At 37.6% G+C, this 17907-nt stretch overlaps 1 long non-coding RNA gene across 2 annotated transcripts in view; it reads left to right on the top strand.

Moving 5' to 3' along the window:
* LOC141423376 (uncharacterized) overlaps positions 1–17090 on the top strand; it is a 42983-nt gene extending 25893 nt beyond the window's left edge. For both annotated transcript variants that reach the window (XR_012448176.1, XR_012448175.1), the window contains one exon: positions 14491–17090. This is a non-coding gene — a long non-coding RNA (uncharacterized lncRNA). The remainder of the gene's footprint in view (positions 1–14490) is intronic.
* Positions 17091–17907: the final 817 nt, after the last annotated feature.

Below are 17907 nucleotides of genomic sequence, written 5' to 3'. Positions count from 1 at the left end.
GTGAAATAACACCAATGTGTCTATCCCTCCCTGGTAGCTTTTCAGGAAGATAAAGCTCTATTTGCTCATAGTAATAACTTGCTCAACAATGACCCTTTGTTGACTTTCTTTTCTTCCCCAATTCCATATTAATGTTTCTTAGGATTATCTTCCAGATACTCTTTGTACTTGAATCCTTCACTGACACTTCTCAACACTTATGCATTTAATCCTGATGCTGTCTTCTTACACAGCTGTGTGGCCTTACTTTTATTATAACATTTCTCAGGTTGTGTTGTCTCCCATGAGGAATGTAAACTCCATGAGGGCAACACCTTGATGTGTTTCATTGCAGGAGAAATGGTGGTAATTATTCTGATGGCAGAGGGAGCATTAAGTACTCTGGTAATTTTAAGTAGAAAAAATTAATTTCCAAACAAAGAGAGGCTCTCAGGAAGCTGCTGAGAGCAGCTGATATTTGAGATCAGTCATAAAGAACACAAAGATATCATTAAAATTTATCAGCCAAAAGAGAATAGCATAGTAGAGATTAAATTATGCCAATAATAAATAAATAAAGTGGTTTCATTTTCTCAATTGGATACTGACTGGATTGCTTTGAGTCTATTAGCAAGTATTACATCCATCAAATATGTTTCCTTTAGCTAAACTAGAATCTATTACTTTTAACATAACAACACTGTTATGCAGAAAATTTACCACAGACATTTAAGAATAGAAATCTGTAAAGCACATCACAGTAGACCCTATTCAAAAATAATCAGGGAATGTAAAAAATATGTTTGATAGCATTGGGTTCAAATATTTTAAGTAAACTGCTGAAAGAATTTAGAAATCTATCTTTCCTACTCAGTCTTCCCATCTTTACCCCCAATTCAATTCACTCCAACTCTGATTTTTTTTTTTATAAACATCTCACTCAAAGAATTATCTTTGTATCATAAGCATGTTGTTAATGTTGCTGAAGTGAACTGGGAGTTCTCTGCTGGAGCTAGAACTTATCTGCAGGTGGGGACTCTGCCTCATCACTAGAACACTGATAGAATGCTAAATTGAAATCACATGAGGCTTAAATAGAAGAAAGACAGATTAACGTGTCATCTATGAGGTAGTTCTTTAGGAGTCCATCAAAAAAATCATAAGGCATTTGGAAGACATCATTATTATGGAGGATTCAAAAATCTTGCATCCATTATTACCTATTGCTTACAGAATCCAACTTGACATATCAGAGTGATTAAAAAAATTAGTTACACAGGTGATGGAAGAGCCAAGGAATGAAACATTGAATATTGAGGTAATCCAGACATTAGCAACCACAGGAAGCTACCACCACCCTATATTGGTTTGATGAATAAAAAGAGGGCATAATATTACCAGAACTCAGACCAAGTGCACCAGCGTAATTCACAGCTATAAGCCTGGTAGATTCCTCTGTAGGAGCCAGAGTCATGGAGAAGATATGGCCACTACTAATGTTGTTACCTGACGGAGGAATGGGGCATGGGTGGTGAGAAATATCATCATCTCTTCATTACACTCCTCTCCATTCTTCTACCAGTGCCTGCCATTGGCTGAACCCAGAAAAGAGATTGTTGACAGGGAATCCTGAAGAATAGTCCAAGAGATCAGCTCACCATGATTCAGGGCAGTGAAAGAAAGTGAGAATGGATTTGAAGATAAGACCAGGCTCAGCACATAAAGGAACAAATGAAAAACCAAAGTTCAAGAACCTTAAAGACAGGGACCTACTTTTAGAACCCTGTTATTAATACTTTTCAACCTCAAATTCTAAGTTGCTGTGCCTCATTGGTCTGATTTTTCAAGATAACCTAACTTGTTTCAAGTCTTCTTCATAATGCAATCAACCAAAGTTAAAGAGAGGGATTAGTTCATACAAATATGGCAGGCTGTTTCTTCAACTTGTGGGCTCCACTTCTGAGAAGGAGGTGGGACAGTTCTTTGAAAGGGGTGTCTCAAGGGCTAGGCATACATTCTACTTTGCCTGTCTCTGCTGCATTTCAGTTAAGTAGTAGTACAGTCTCTAGGGTTTCTGTATCTGTGTTCTTAAATGAGATTAGCCTATTTGGAACTATGTCAGATTTGGATACTGGTATTCTTCTAGCAATAATGACATTAAGTGAGTAGTTTTGTATATTTTGAATAGTTGATGTAGGATCAGGATTACCTTTTTCTATGATTATTTCACCAAATTTTATCAGTTTGTAAACTATCTCATTAGAGCTATGTTTTGGAAGCAAAGTCTTGAATAACTCCTCATATTTACTCTTATTAAGTGTTTCATATGCCATTTTTTTACCTTCTGAAAAACTTTTATTATGTAAATATTTTCAAATTTTACACATGGTGGTATGTATGCATTCTCTTAAATTTAAAATACTTTGTTTCAGTTATATCTGTGTTTTCATTTCTCATTTTATATGTATTTTGAAGCTTTAACATTTATTGAGGTCCTAGAATTAAAAAGAAATCAATTTTATAATTTTTATCATTTTTGTCTCACTATAAAATTTATATGCTGAGATTTTACTTTTGCCTAGGCATTTGCTTGACAATTTTATTTTATAACTAAAAAAATTGCCAGGACATGTCTATTTTCAAGAAATTTAGTAAATAAAATTTCCTTGCTTCTCCCCCAAGTGCTTTCTATCACATTCAATCTGAATTGGATTTGTAATGCTTTTGTCATTTCTTAAGTTCTTAATTCTGTCAACTTTCCTGTTAAGAAGCACCATAAATTGTGGGGTTGTCATTCATTTGTGTTTTCATTTCATTTCATTTCTTTTTTCTTTTTTGCCCTTCACATTGAGAGAATTTTCCCGTTTGCTCCACTACAGGTTCTGGGGACACGGACTTTTCGGTACTAAAACTGGGAAAGTCCTGGATAAACTGAGATGATTTTGTCACACTAACTGCATGTCATCAACTTATTTTTCAGAACATCATTTGTTCTGAAAGACAGAAGCTTTTCTTTACCTCAATATTCTCCCTTTTCATTCTGCCCTATATTCTTTGGCTTCATTCTGTCTAATCTTTTCTTGTCTTCTGTTCATGTTTTAACCTACACTGTTTTCTTTCTTCCAGGAGTGATGCTACCAGTTTTCTGTCAATATTATTTTTGTTTCCATAATAAATAATTTCCAGAGATTGTTATCTTTTGAAATTCCACCCTAATGTTCCTTTTCTATAAGTATGAGTCATATAAAAAAAAAAGTTGCTTTCACTAAGACAAAGAATGTGAATCTTCCTTGACTTCACCTACTTTTTAAATTACTATTCTCATATCCAAAAATAGAGAATATATTTAGTCTAGAATAAGTTATCCTGCTATAAGCTTATACCCATTGTATAAGCTCTGCAATACTGCTTTGTGTGCTCTGTGTTAGTTATCTTTTTCAATGCTCTGACAGAATGTCTGACATAAGCAACTTAAAAGAAGCAAAAATTTTTTTTAGCTTACATTTTCAGAGGTTGCTATCCATCGTGGTGTGTTGGTTGTAGAGGAGCAGGGCTGTTTGACTCATGGCAATTGTGAAGCAGAGAGAGAAAATGGCTGCCCTGGTCTGGCTTTCTCCTTTTTCTTTTATCCATCTAGCCTACCAGGGATGGTGCCACCCACATTCAGGGCAGGTTCCTCCCCCCTTAGTTAATCCTTTTTGGAAATGCCCTCATGAACACACCCAGATGTGTGCTTTACTGATTTCCTAGGTACTTCTCAATCCAATCAAGTGGACAATCAAAATTAACCATCACATGCTCTGTTTCTTTCATAACCACAGAGATACTGAAATCCCCAGCATGTAGTCCTTTTAATGCCTCTAATAACTTTTTTGAATTTCCTTTCTGCTTTCCATTTTATTTTCTTTTTTTAAGTTTTAGCAAGGATTTATATTAGTATGACAGGACAAAGCATAGATAAGGGGAAGGGGGGAAGAGAAAAAAAAAATAGATATCCTGTTCCCCACACAGAAAATGGAAGCAAAGACTCCTCTAGCTTTTCATTTTCTGTTTTCCTTCTGCCCATTTTCTTACACCAACTTCTCCTTTACTGTTTCCTGGGAACCAGAAGTAACTGTAGAAATATGAAGGTTGTGTTAACCTTAGTCTGGCCTCGTCAAGCACCAGGAACAGTATAACAACAACAAAATCTATAACAATATTCATTGAACCTTGCTAGTATTAGGCATTGTGGTAAACATGTTACATAAGCTATCATACTTATCCAGTGGTCCAACTTCCTTGTTGGTAAAGGTCATCTATCTTTAAACTAGGGATAGATAGTAAAGAAAGTCCAAATTCATTCTTATCTTTTTTTCAAGTAGCAAATATTTTCTGATTTATGGGCACATTATTTATTCCTTTCATGTAAGCAACTCCACCAACATTCTCCATAGTGATACTAATTCCTTCTACATTCGAGTACCAGGTTGTTTATCATTTTTCATTGTTAATATTTTTGCAAGTTGTCATGTTTTAGCTGCCCATTTAAATATTTTAATGAGAAGTTAAAAATCATTAGTGTTTATAATTATGTGACTTAATTTTGCTTAAAAAGTAGAATCCTACAAGCTTTTCAAAGATAGAAAGGGTATGAATTGTTTTATTGTAAGTAGTAGGAGATATAATTCCTAAGTCATAAAAGCAATTTATTGACTCATGCTATTGAAAAGATCAGTTAGGATGGATGTCAGGTGAGTTTTAACCTTGGCTTCATTTCTTCATTATTTTCTTGAATTTTTCCTCACCTGTTTATGCCTTGCTCTTGGGTTTGCTTCCCTAATATCAGCAAATTTATGTATTAAACTCAGAACATTAAGCCATACAGAAAAAAAGGTTATGTCAAACCCTTGAAAAAAAAAGTCCTAAACTGTGTTTTACTTTGACAACTCCTGAATTAGTCTTTATTTATGGGGACAGGACTTCTCAGGTTTATCTCTGGGGCTGTAGCTATATAGTCAGTGATTCCCAATCCTCATGGCTGCTACCCAGACAAGACAGGAGGTACAGTTCCCCAGGGAGACAAGCACCAGGTTCACGGTAGATTTATCCACAGTCTCTCAAAAGCATGAAGCAATGGCCAAGGCCACGGCTCCTCCTCAACCGAATACTCAGCAGGTAGTTTGTGCTTAAAAAAGTTCATGAAAATGTTGCTGGGGTGAGAATGTATTGCTCATTCTTAGATCTGGAAAACTATTCTTCCCTGTGTTGATTATTCAAGTCTTCCTTCTGTGGGAAGGCCTATCTCTTTAAGGACCATTTTTTGATCTCATCAAGTCATGTAATATAATAGGTTTTGTTACCCTTATTGTCTATATTTCTTGCTTTTACATTTATGCTACTTATGATATTTTTCTTTGCACTGTTATTAGATCAATAAGACATAGTCTCTCACAATGTTCTCAGGTCTAAGTTTTATATGACTATTTTTTTGTGAGCTATTCTTACTTTTCTTATTAAATTAAATGTACATAGTATATAGGATGTGAGTCAGAGAGATACTTGCCCTCATTTCTGATAATCTTTTTGTGTGCTACACACAGCATATGATAAATAAGTCCTATTAAGTAAGAGAAATAAAAATATTCCACTAGAATGGTAAAATTTGCTCCAACACAATCACTGCCTACCTAGGAATCTCACTATCTACTGTCTCATCTCCATCCAAATTACACACTCAGCCTTATCTCTTCCCTTAATTACACCTCCTTTTGACCTGTAAACAATACCTTGCTGACCTTTGTTGAACTGGTTTTAAGTTTGTCCCCTGTTTGTAAATCTAATGCACTGAGTGGTTTTGTTTTGTTTTGTTTTGTTTTTTTGCTGTAAGCTCCTGGAGAGCTGGGTCAAGGTCTATATCCTTTGAATTATAACATACATAGCCCAATATTAAGCCCAATTTGGTTCATAAGAATTGGTTTATGATTATATGGTTATTTATTATTTATATGGTGTGATTATATAGTATGGCTCTGAACAAAATCACATAAAATGGAAGTGCATAATATAAAGGAATGCACCTTAAAATCTACATTAATGCAAACCTCATGTAAAAGAACAGAATACAGAGAGTATTAAAATAGGGGAAATAAAATGTATTTTAATATTTTGAAAGGGAAAAAAAGTCTGCCCCTTTTACATGCCCTGTATATGTATGTACATCTATACCATCATTGATCAAAAATAAACATAAGATTATATTCAGTCATGAATAGTTTTTCATGCTCAGAAAAAGTTAGCTGACACTCAAATCTCTTCCTGAGATTAGCCTTCCATTTCAAGTTGGAGAGATCTGTGTGTTTTTATTAAGGTTTTAAAATACTTCAGAATAATAAATAGCATTTTTTGGGATTGACTTAATCTTTTTTTTACTCCCATGGCAACATCATCACTTTTCCCCTTTGCCCACAGTCCTTTCTAAATCATTCTGGGTGGCTTTTAGAAAAGCAGGCTGTAATACGGGGCACTGACTTTCTTCTCTCGCATTTCCCCACAGACAAAATGCAGGGAAAACAAAGTGAAATTAAATCACAAAAAGGAGTGAACCCAGAAATAAGCAAAAACTTCTTGTGTTTGTCTGAATATCAAGATAGATGAGAAGCTCTAATGTTTTAAACAGTTCAAAGGAGATGTTAGCATTCCAAATTTAAGAGATTTGAATTCTTTTAAATTCCAAAGTACTAGCAATTATGTGTTAATATGATCTGGATAATTCTCAACTCTGGCACTATTTTTTTTTTTTTGATGGTACTGGGGGTTGAACTCATGGCCTCATGCTTCCTAGGCAGGCACTCTGCTACTTGAGCCACTCCACCAGCCCCTGGCACTACCTTTGAATGTTGGATGATGTATTTTTGCTATAGAATTCTATCAGTGTACTTTTTCAATCAACTAATTCATATTAAGAAAAACCTCTACTGAAAGCAAAACTGGATCGATAACCTAGTAGAACACATAGCTCATGTTCAAATGAAACTGATAGGCTTTCTAGTTGCAAAGACAGAGTTTGACACTCTGAACATGGAAAGTAGATGCTTAAAATGAGGGAATGAAGTCAGTGATAGCAAAAATGCTATTTTTTGCAGATCTACTCTTCTGTGACCCAACTAAAATATAGTACACTAAACTTAATTCCTTATTCCCTCTGCTGTGGTACTTAGACAAAGTCCAGGTATCATGTGATAATTAATTTAAATTTATTCCCAAACCACAAACTAATTTCCAAAGCTTGGTCAACTGCCTTCAGAATATTGATTTAAAACAATAAAGTATGCAGATCACCACTTAACAAAAATCTTAAAAGTCTATGATTCAAATAACTAAGGTATCTACAGATTTAACTTTTTAAGTGATATCTTTTGTGATTATCAGTCAGCTGATTTGCTTGGATGAGTAGTGGGAGCTGTACTGAGGGAAATACAGGCTTCTTTGTCTAAATATTCCTTATCATCTGGGGAGGTTGATTTCTTGACTTAATAATTTGTATTAGGAAAAAACTAAGCAGAGTGTATTAACAAGGAGGAACATATTCAGAATTTACTTGCTTTAACCATTGTGTTTTACATGGCGTGGTCCTCACAGCCCTGCGGCTAGGAATGTTAGCTGCAACTTTTTTATTAACATATAGTAGGATATGTTATACATACAAGGGATACATTGTAATATTTACATATATCCTTATCATATATTTTAGCTACATATACCTCTTCCATCATTCCCCTCTTTCCCCCTTCTTAGAACAATTTCAACAGGTTTCATTCTTCTATTTTCATATATGAGTACAAGATACACCCACTATATTCAAGTTCATTTATCCTTTCCTTAGACACTCCCCCCTCCCACTGGTACCTAGCCCTGAAAAAGACCTGTTTTACCCTTGTCTCTCATTTTTTAAAAAAATGGATATTGATATTCCAAGAGGGTTTTACCTTGACATTTCAGACCTATATATACATTGTTTTAATCAGATTAACCCCCCATAATGTCCTCTTTCTCTATCACCATGCTCCTCTATTATTCAACAGCTTACCATGCATTATGTTATATTATATTCATATATAGATGGCTTGGTTCAATATTTTCATTCTCTAACACTTTCTTTCCCTTTCCTACCTCCCGTAGTCCTCTCAGACAGACTCACTAATGTAATCCATGTAATCTTGTTCTCTCACTATATCTATGTATGTACATATATATGATCATATATGTATTTATGTATACATTTAACTTATAGGTATAGCGTCCACATATGAAGAGGAATATGTGACCTTTGACTTTTTGAGCCTGGCTTACTTCTCTTAACATGATGTTCTCTAGTTCCATCCATTTAGCTGCAAAGAACATAATTTTTTTCTTGTTTATGGCTGAATAAAACTCCACTGTGTGTGTGTGTGTGTGTATAAATATATATATACACACATATATAAATCACATTTTCTTAATCCATTCATCAGTTCTGGGGCATCTGGGTTGTTTCAAAAGCTTGGCTATTGTAAATAATGCTGCAATAAACATGGGTGAGATGTAACATTTTGTAAGGAATAAAACTAACCCTAGATTTTGCAAAGCTACAGAGATGCCACATGGCAAAGGTGGGGTTCAGACCCACAGTGTCTGACTCCAGATCCTCTTCATTATATCCTGGTAAGCTGCACAGTGCATTTTAGTAAAAGCCACTTTATTTCCAAAAAATGGAATATACATGAACTTACATGAAGTGTAGGTAAGTCCAGCTGGGATTCATTGGAAACTAAAATAGGAAGCTGAAAGGTGATTAGGAGTAAAAACCTTTTTCTTCATATCTATTATCTCTCTCTAGCTTTTTCTTCTTTCTTCCTTCAATTGCTGTCCTCTGCTTTCAAGTTTCTACATTGTCCAGCATTAGCTTATCACAGTTTCTTAACTAAAATCCTTTAAAGACATTACCCCAGTTAACTCAGATCATCATTCTTCAGTTGCAGAAAGGTATGAGGATAGGTAAGATACCCAAAAAACTGGATAGCATTTGTTGCCCTCAATGCAGAGAAACTAATGCAGATACTTTAAAGCAACTGAGGCCAATAGGAGAAGGGGACCAGGAACTAGAGAAAAGGTTAGTTCGAGAAGAATTAACTTAGAAGGTAACACACATGTACAGGAAAGCAATGCGAGTCAACTCCCTGTATAGCTATCCTTATCTCAACCAGCAAAAACCATTGTTCCTTCCTATTATTGCTTATACTCTCTCTTAACAAAATTAGAGATAAGGGCAGAATAGTTTCTGCCTGGTAGCGAGGGGTAAGAAGGGGATAAGGGGAGAGGAAGTGGGGAGAAATGACCCAAACATTGTACGCACATATGAATAAAATGAAAATTAAAAAAAAAAGTTCAATCCTCCCCCATAAATGGGAGAAGGTAAGAAACACATAGACTAAACTAGAGCAGCCACAGACCAGGCTAATGATAGAAACCTTGCAGACACAGTGGTATTCCTTTTTCAGGCCACTGGTCTCTGGCCTGTACAAAGCATCTGCAGACTTCAGTCAGCTGGATACATGTAGCTTGGGGCCATTTTTATAAACTGGATGAGGACCAGAGCCAAAGAAGGAGCTGCCTAATTCCTCAGTTCACTTCTCCTTGTATGATAGGGGCTTAGTAGCAGCTACACCACCTGGAACTATAGTCACTTTTATTTAGTTAGTCTTGGCAAGGGAGAAGCATGTTCCCATTATCTGGTTCTTTACATTTAGGTGAGGAAACTGGACTAAGAAGGTGAGTGGAAACTAGAAAGAAACCTCTCACTGAGAGAAGCAAATTTCTTGCTCAGATCACACCTAGGGATTCCAAATATTGCATTGAGACCCTTTCCTTTCTTATTCTGACCCCTGCTCCTTGTGAAGGAGAAGCTCTGCTGACCTTCCTGCTGAGGCAAAACCTGTTAGGAGCTGAGCAGAGTCTGAGTAGCACCCACCCTTCTTCCTTTCATTTTGTCCTTTGTTAGAGAAGTTTTTTTCTTATTCAGTATACACATCTATGAAAATTTCCCAATGCAACTCCCTTGTACTGTTAATGATAAAATTTAAAAAAAAAGAGATTGTCTTCAGGGGGAAAAATAATTCTTTGCCATTCTAGAACTACCATGCCTAAAATGTATGAGCCTAAAACTAACATTTTCTTTTGCAAACTTCATGGTAAAATAATTCCCATGTAGTTTAGATTCCCCCAAATACAACATGATTGTCTTATACTTCAGAAAATGAGCCTCTGTGTCTTCATTATGGCAGATGATTTTGTTGGCAGGAAAAAAAAGAAAACACTGAAGACATTACAAATTCTTAACATTCTTTATGTATGGATGAAATGATAATGTAACTCCTTTGCTGCCTTTGGTTAAGTTTCTTAACTTGTCTTTAGAATTTGTTGGCTTGACCTCTGAATAGGAAGAGTGTGACCTTGCCTGCAATTAACTTTCTCAGTGTATGGAGTTTAAAGCCAGACCCCAGCTCCTTGCCAAAGTATCCTTATCCAGCTCCCGGGTGAGTGGAAGCCCTAGTTTGTGCAAGAAAAAGACAGCTTTCAACATAGCAAGGTCAAAAGTAGGATCCTAGGAAGTATATTTGGCTGTACATGGCCCTCTGATTCCAAAGCAAAGCACTGTAAGGAGACTGCTTGGTAGTTGTTTTCATTTCTCTAGAGTGGACGTATGTTGTCAATGGCAGAAATCCATGAACCACGAAGATAAAATAATGCTAACCAGAGTGCGAAGGAAAGAAAACAAAGATGGCTCCACAATTAGTAGCATTATATACGCTAGTGCTAAGTATCAGCAGATGTGTCTGTGGGGAGTGAAGCATTCCTTGCAATCCATCAGAAACCAAAACCCTCTGACACCACAAGCCATTGTGGTTATCTTGGGCTTGAAGACCAATGGTTGAGTGCATTAGTTCATAGTTCAGCAAACTGGAGATGCTTTTGAGGGTGTTCCAATCTACCTGTGTCATCCTTACCACGCTGCACACTTGTGCTGAGTTAACAGGGTGATGTGCACTGTAAAATCTGGTTCTGTAAAGACATGCACTAGCCATGAGTCATTAGCAAGCATGCGGAGCTAATTGGCCAAATACTCATAAAAGATTTTGAAGGTGGGTTAATTACAATTCATTACACCGTAAACTGTCCCCAGGCTATTGTTAAAAAATGCAGGAGTTTCAGGGCCCATTATTTTATGATTCATTTTGCCATGTTGTGAAAAACAGACTCTAAATCAAACTACATTTATTATAGGTCAGACCACAAAATCTTTATTGGTTTTTCCAACATTCCACCCTTGTTATATGAATTCATATGGACTGCACATTTCTGTCTATTGGCAAGAAAGCATGAAATAAAATTTATGATATTTTCTTACCTTATCCTCAGTGCAGCCTTAAAAATCACAAGGTCTAATTGCTTCCCTTATACCCCCAAGTTCACGAGAAAAATAAGTATTTCAAAAATCAAACCCAAAGTTCTGATGATCAAAAGCAATGAAAGGATAATTAGGTCTGTCTTCTAGAGGAAGTGTTTTAAAGAATAACCTAAGAAGAAGCATTCATTTGAAATATGTTAAAGCTTCTTCCTCACTCTGTCTAGAAAAAATGACTAGCATGTCATTTACCTTTGAGGATAATTAGAAATTCATTGGCTTCCAAAGCATTAATCTTGTTCTCATCTCCTCTTTTGAAAGGATTTTAAAAAACCAAATCAACAAAAGAAAGCAAAACAAAAAACCCCCAACATTTATTTCTTTTAAAAAAAAAGAAAAAAAAAACACAACAACTGTGATACAGTTGTGTGCCTCCTGTGATTACCATGGACAGACTTGGTCAGAATCATGTAAGGTTTCGTAAGTAGTCATTCTGTGCTATTATATGTAATTGTTTGTTGATTAATGCTTTCAATTATGTCAATTTTCACTATGTGACCCAAACCACCTTGATATAGACAGCCTGGTATACTCATTACTGGGGATGAGCATAGAACAAAATACTAGGTTCACTTCCAGCCCTCAAGAGTTCAGCAGCTCATTTGAACCTTATCTGAACTATCAAAAGTTTTGACTCTGCAGAAACCCATGTTTGGGGAAGGGGTGGGAATATGTGGTTCAAGGAAGGTTTTAGGGTGGAATAGAAGGGGGGCTGTGTTGGAAATTGTGCAAGAACTGTTTCCTTCTGAGTGATCCTTTACTTCCTGATTCTGGCTGGGCCAGAAATACCACAAAAGTCTTTCTTGAAACTTCCAAGGTCTCTGGAAGGCCTTCCTCTGAGCAGTTTGCCACTTTGGCATGCCTGGGTTTTGGCCAGGGCTGGGGAGAGAAGTATGTGCAGGGGAAAAGAGTTTCATAGAAAGTTACCTATATACTAGGATTGTCAAAAGAGGTTCACCTCCAATAGTATAAGCCTGAATGGTTTGGCCAAGGTCAATGATCTTAAGTACTCCAATCCCTCACAGAAAGATGGAACTAGGAGGGGCCATTAGACATCATTAATGTGACCACTTATTTTATAGGGGAAATATGTATTCAAAGAAGCCATTTGATTGCGCTTCTTTGAAGATGGAAAGAGTCAGTCTGGGAGCAAAATAGGGAAGGAAAATGAAGAGTTAAGCAGAGTATTGAAGGCTTGAGTCCTGACTTTACTATGCCACCTCAGGGGTATGACCTTGAGAAGTCAATTCACTTCTCTGACCCTCTATGAGTCATCTCAACTACAAAATACTAAATTAAATATTTCTGTAAGATGAAAGTGTTAAGAGAAGGGTGATTTGAAAGCAAGACCCAGATGAATGAACAGTGTCAAGCTGGGAAGAGGAGGAAAAACACCTAGGCAAGGGGAGGGGGTGGATGGAGAGAAAACTGAATGGAAACAGGATTTTGACCAGGAGTGTTTAGCTCACAGTGAATAGCAGCTGACAGTCATTAAAAAAAATAAGCTTGAGGCAGCAGTAAAATTGGATGCCATTTTAAAAGATGTCTTAATAGACTTAAATTTTGTGAAATAAATAATTTGAAGAGGTAAGTATGAAATGAAGAAGTACACAAAAGAGGGAGACACTAGAACAAGTTAGTTTGCTAAATTCTGTGTCATGGAACATGAGGCCAAAGCTCGGACTTCTCCAACTACTTCCTCAACCAAAGTGAACAATTCCTCTCTGGCAAATAAGCTTTTTGTTAAAGAGTTTTCTAAGGCAAATAAATAAATAAAAAGTTTGCTAATTGTTGAACTTGTAAGAGATCAAGCAAATTGGCAGTACTTTAATGAAGTCATTAAATATGACTTCTTTAGTGGGCAAAGCTATAGGGCCTTGAGTGGGTAAAGTTCTGAAAATACAAATGGAACTTGCAACATGGCCATTCTGATTGGCATTTAAGGGTGGCATCAGAAATTTCTGAGCTGGGCATTCTCTCTCTCTCAGTTGTTGTTGTTTTGCAACTCAGTCTTGCACATGATAGGTAAGCTCGCTGTCACTGTGCTACATCTGCTGAGCTGGGCTTTCCTAAAGGAAAAAGGACCAACTATCTTATAGGCACTAGGCACTGTTGCTTCAGATTGGATCATGGTCTCTTAACTAGGGATGTTCAGTGTATGATGGGACTGTCAAGGGTCAGGATTCAGGTGTGTATCCCCTGCTCCACAGAAACATTGACTCCTTCCCCCCAAGAAGAAGATGATTATAGTGGAAGTTTAGAGGATAGCAAGAGTAATCACTAGCTCAATAATGAAACATTGGAACAACTCTGGGGAGAATATCTGGGAAAACAGAAACAACTGACAAGGAAGTGGCCTGATATGAAGTCATGGGATCTGACCAATGCAAAACTGATAGTGAAGCAGGAGGCAATGTTGACACAGAGTCTGATAAATGGACTTCTCATGTTGATTTAATAACTGCATGAGGGGTGTAGGAGAGGGAATCCCTGGGCATGGTAACACTAGCACTGGTAACACTGAGCTGCTTCTCTTTGCCAGCTATGAAGATCATTTTTTAGCATTAATTAGCAAGATAATCTTTTTTTTTCTTTTTACGTCCAAAGGGCCTTCCCAGTTTCAGCTGCATCATTGGCTCCTCATAAACTCTTAACTCTGAGCAATGAAGGCTTTTGGCCAATACACTGACTGCTCTCTGGTGGGGATGCTTCAGCTGAATAGAGTAGAAAGACCTGCTGATTTCAAGGCCAAGTGTAGAAAGCAGCTGGCTTTCAACTTGCTGTCCAAGAGAGCCAAGCAGAGCAGAGCTGATGACTGCCCTGGCTGGTGGGAGTCTGAGCCAGACACCTGTCAAACACTACCTTGCCCAGCTTCCCTGCACCCTGCTCTGCAGCATGCCTGCTCTGAGAATGGCAGTCCACACCACAAACTTTCTCCCTCCACAGAAAGCCAGATGCCAGAATTCCCCCAAATTCCTTCTCCAGCAAATATTTTGATCCCTAAGCAAATTTCTCTCTCTTTCTTTCAGGCAGAAGAAAAAAAATGCCAGAAAGGGAAAATGATGACATCTCCATTTTCTTCTAAAGTGAGACTATTAAACACAGCATATCCATTCTTGCTTTGAGAAAGAGGGAAGACAGATGGCCAAGAGTGTTTGTGAGAGGGAAAAGATTGGAATGTGTATATTTACCTGTCATTTGAGTCAGAGAAACTTGAAGTCTACATTCAGAAATTAAGACATTAGTAAACACTATGCAGATTCCTTCACTTCTTGGTGTGCTGGAATCCAGGCTGACATTCACAATGGAGTTTTATTTAGTCATAAAGAAGACCAAAATCATGTTGTATATAGGAAAATGGATGGAACTAGAGATCATCAGGCTAAGCGAAATAAGTCAGATTCAGAAAGAAAAGAGTCACATGTTTTCTTTCCTATGTGGAATCTAGAAAAATAAAAAGGACATGAAAATCAAAGGGGATTATTAGGGAAGAAGAAGTGGACTAGGGGAAGGGGGTTTGAAGGATAAGAGAAGGTCATAGGGTTGTTGAATATTATCAAAGTACATATTATGGATGTATGAAAATGTCTCAATATGACCCATAATTTTGTACACTTAATATACACTAATGAGAATCAAGAATACAAAAATAAATTTTAAAAGAGAGAGATAGGGCATTGGAAAAGTAATCTCAAAGCTATTGGAATGAACTGAAATTTCAGGACTGAGATGAAGAGACTATGGTCTGTCCTGCCTCAGAACCACTGCCCACCCGATTTGAGTCTCTGACTTAGAACAATGTATGTATAGTGTCTTGACAACCAAAGGTAGTAAGCTCAAAATGGACTCTGTTGTGAACTCACTTAGGCCTTTAGCAAGAGTCTTCCCTTCCAGGGTTTTGGTGTCTTCATTTGTAAAATCAGAGAGTTAGGCATCACCTCCAAAATGCAGTTTTTTGTGGATTTGGCCACACTTATTCATGGAGAAATCAGGCTTCACCTGAAGTCTGTGAACCAAGTAAACCTGTTTCAAGTTGCTTTATTTCTTCACACAGGAAATAAAAGACAACATAGTGTTGCAAGAAGCCCGGGGAATAGGTCTTGTTTTTAGAAGGGAGCCAGTGAGATGACAGCAGCATGCATGGCCCCCACATTCCTTCCCCACAACCACAAAGAGCCTGAATATATTTGTTGTTGTTGTTGTTAATTGCAAACTTTTCTAACAGTCTGCCCTTTAGAAATGATTGTCCTGTCTCTAAGGATCAGATCGCAATCCAGACCATTCTCAAAGAAAATTAAATGAGGAATGCTGAGCCTGGAATCTATGATTAGGATGCCTGGCTAAGTAAAGATGACCATGTACTTTCCCAAATGGGTCAGCTAGGCCCCGGATATCCAAAACAGGATGGCACATGACTCATGCTAGCTTGATAGCCTCTAAATGCTGGATTTACAGCTGGATTTAGGGCAAATGTTGGAAGTAAGTCGAAAGGAGCAGAAAGGGGTTGGGGAGGGAATGGGGAATGAAGGGAATTTCCATCAAAGCTTCTCAGAAGTAGAAATCCATTCTACCTTTGTCGATGACTGTGGTTTTCTAGGATCAACATCAAAGGAATCACCGTGGGCAGAGCCATGACAAATGCAAGGCTCAGTCTGGTGAAACCTAGCATTAGCCCCTTTCTTAGGCTACCGTCTAGACTGGAAGTGGGTGCTTCTGCCAGATTTGGCTGAGTGGATAGTCAGGGTGCTCCTCCATGATGGGGCAAAGGAGAGAAAGCCCATGGTGATCCTCACAGAGAAGCCCCTCGCCAGGAGCACTGAGGCACAGCAATGGTTATCACTGATCATTTTTGTGGGAAAATGAGTGGCATGCAATGACTATGGATGCAGACAATTGATAGTGATGAACTGGGTTTTGGTAAAAATCCAAATCCAACTGCCTTGCTTATGCGTCTTCTGTTCTTTTCCCTGATGGTTTTTGAAGGCTGTTCTGAAACTTTAATAAAAAGTTGTCCATTTATTGGCCTAAGACACTTAGAGACTTGTGAACTGACACTCACTAAGAAAAACAGCTACTGATTTTTTTTTTTTTTTGGTAGTCTGTGAGGTTGCTCAGAGCTTCAGCTTAGGGTCTAACCCAACTAACAGGTAAGGGAGTATTCTGGTCTCTGAATAAACAATGCTGTCTTTCACATCGACTGCTGCATAGCACATCAGGACTAAGCACTATTGCTTCATTTGCCTCTTGAGAACAGCAGAACAGGCACTGCTGTATTCAGGAGCATGCACTAGCTCATGTGGTATTTACCTTGGCCTAGTGACATGTGTGAGGGAGGGTCTTCATGCACATTTTAAGAGTGAAAGTAAGAGAGCTAGAAGTTAGGAGAGAATTCAGTCCTGCTTCTGACAACAGCTTGCATCATTCCTGGCAAATCTCACTTTTCTACTATATTGCTTTATATTGGGAGTACTGAGTTGGGGGGTGCAAAGTGTACTAACCTCCCAAATGATAACGTGCATCATAGTATGACCACTAGACAGGATGATTTGCTACCTTGAAATGTGATGTTTATAGTCATAATACACTAATGAGCATGGTCTTGCTAAATAAAATGTCAATACAAATTGGATACTGTGTTTATGGCTTTGCAAATGTTGAATAAGGGGGAAAGACTGAAAGGAAACAATGTATCCGGTGCCAGTGGCTCACACCTGTAATCCTAGTTACCTGGGAAGCTAAAATCTGAAGGATTGCAGTTGGAGGCCAGCCTAAGCAAGAAACTTTTCGAGATCCTGCCTCAACCTATACTTGGATGTGGTGGCATGCCTGCCATCCAAAGCTGTTTGGGTGGCTGAGCTTGGGAGGATCATGGTTCCTGGTTAGTCTGGGCAAAAAAAGTTTGCAAGACCCCATCTCAGTGGAAAAAAACTGGGCATGGTGGTATGCACCTGTTATCCCAACTACAGCAATAAGCCTACAATAGGAGGATCGTGGTCCAGGTTGGCCTGGGAAAAAAGTGAAACCTTCTCTCCAAAATAACCAGAGCAAAAAGGGGCTGGAGGTGTGGCTCAGCCATAGAGCAACTTCCTAGCAAGCATGAAGTCCTGAATTCAAACCCCAATACTTCCAACAAACAAATATAAATAAATAAAGATGAAAGGAAATATTGTACATTATAGGTAAGGTTATAACAGAGTAATTTTTATGTATTTTCATATTTTAAATATGAACTATGTCATTTTCTTACAAAAGTAAGTATAAATGACCATCAATTGAAAAAGAGAGACTCTTCCTCAGCTTCCAGCCCCACAAAGAGGTTTCCAACTTACTGAAGTCTTCAGCAACTTATTGATTTGGAACTTCAGTGTCCTTAGCTATTCAAGGACTGTAAAGATAAGTATTAAGATACTACTTCAGCATTTGAGTGGGATTAGTCAACTGGGGTG

Source organism: Castor canadensis, chromosome 5, assembly GCF_047511655.1.
Source record: "Castor canadensis chromosome 5, mCasCan1.hap1v2, whole genome shotgun sequence".
In the NCBI taxonomy this organism is placed as follows: domain Eukaryota; kingdom Metazoa; phylum Chordata; class Mammalia; order Rodentia; family Castoridae; genus Castor; species Castor canadensis.
This window is presented reverse-complemented; position numbering and strand designations above follow the sequence as displayed.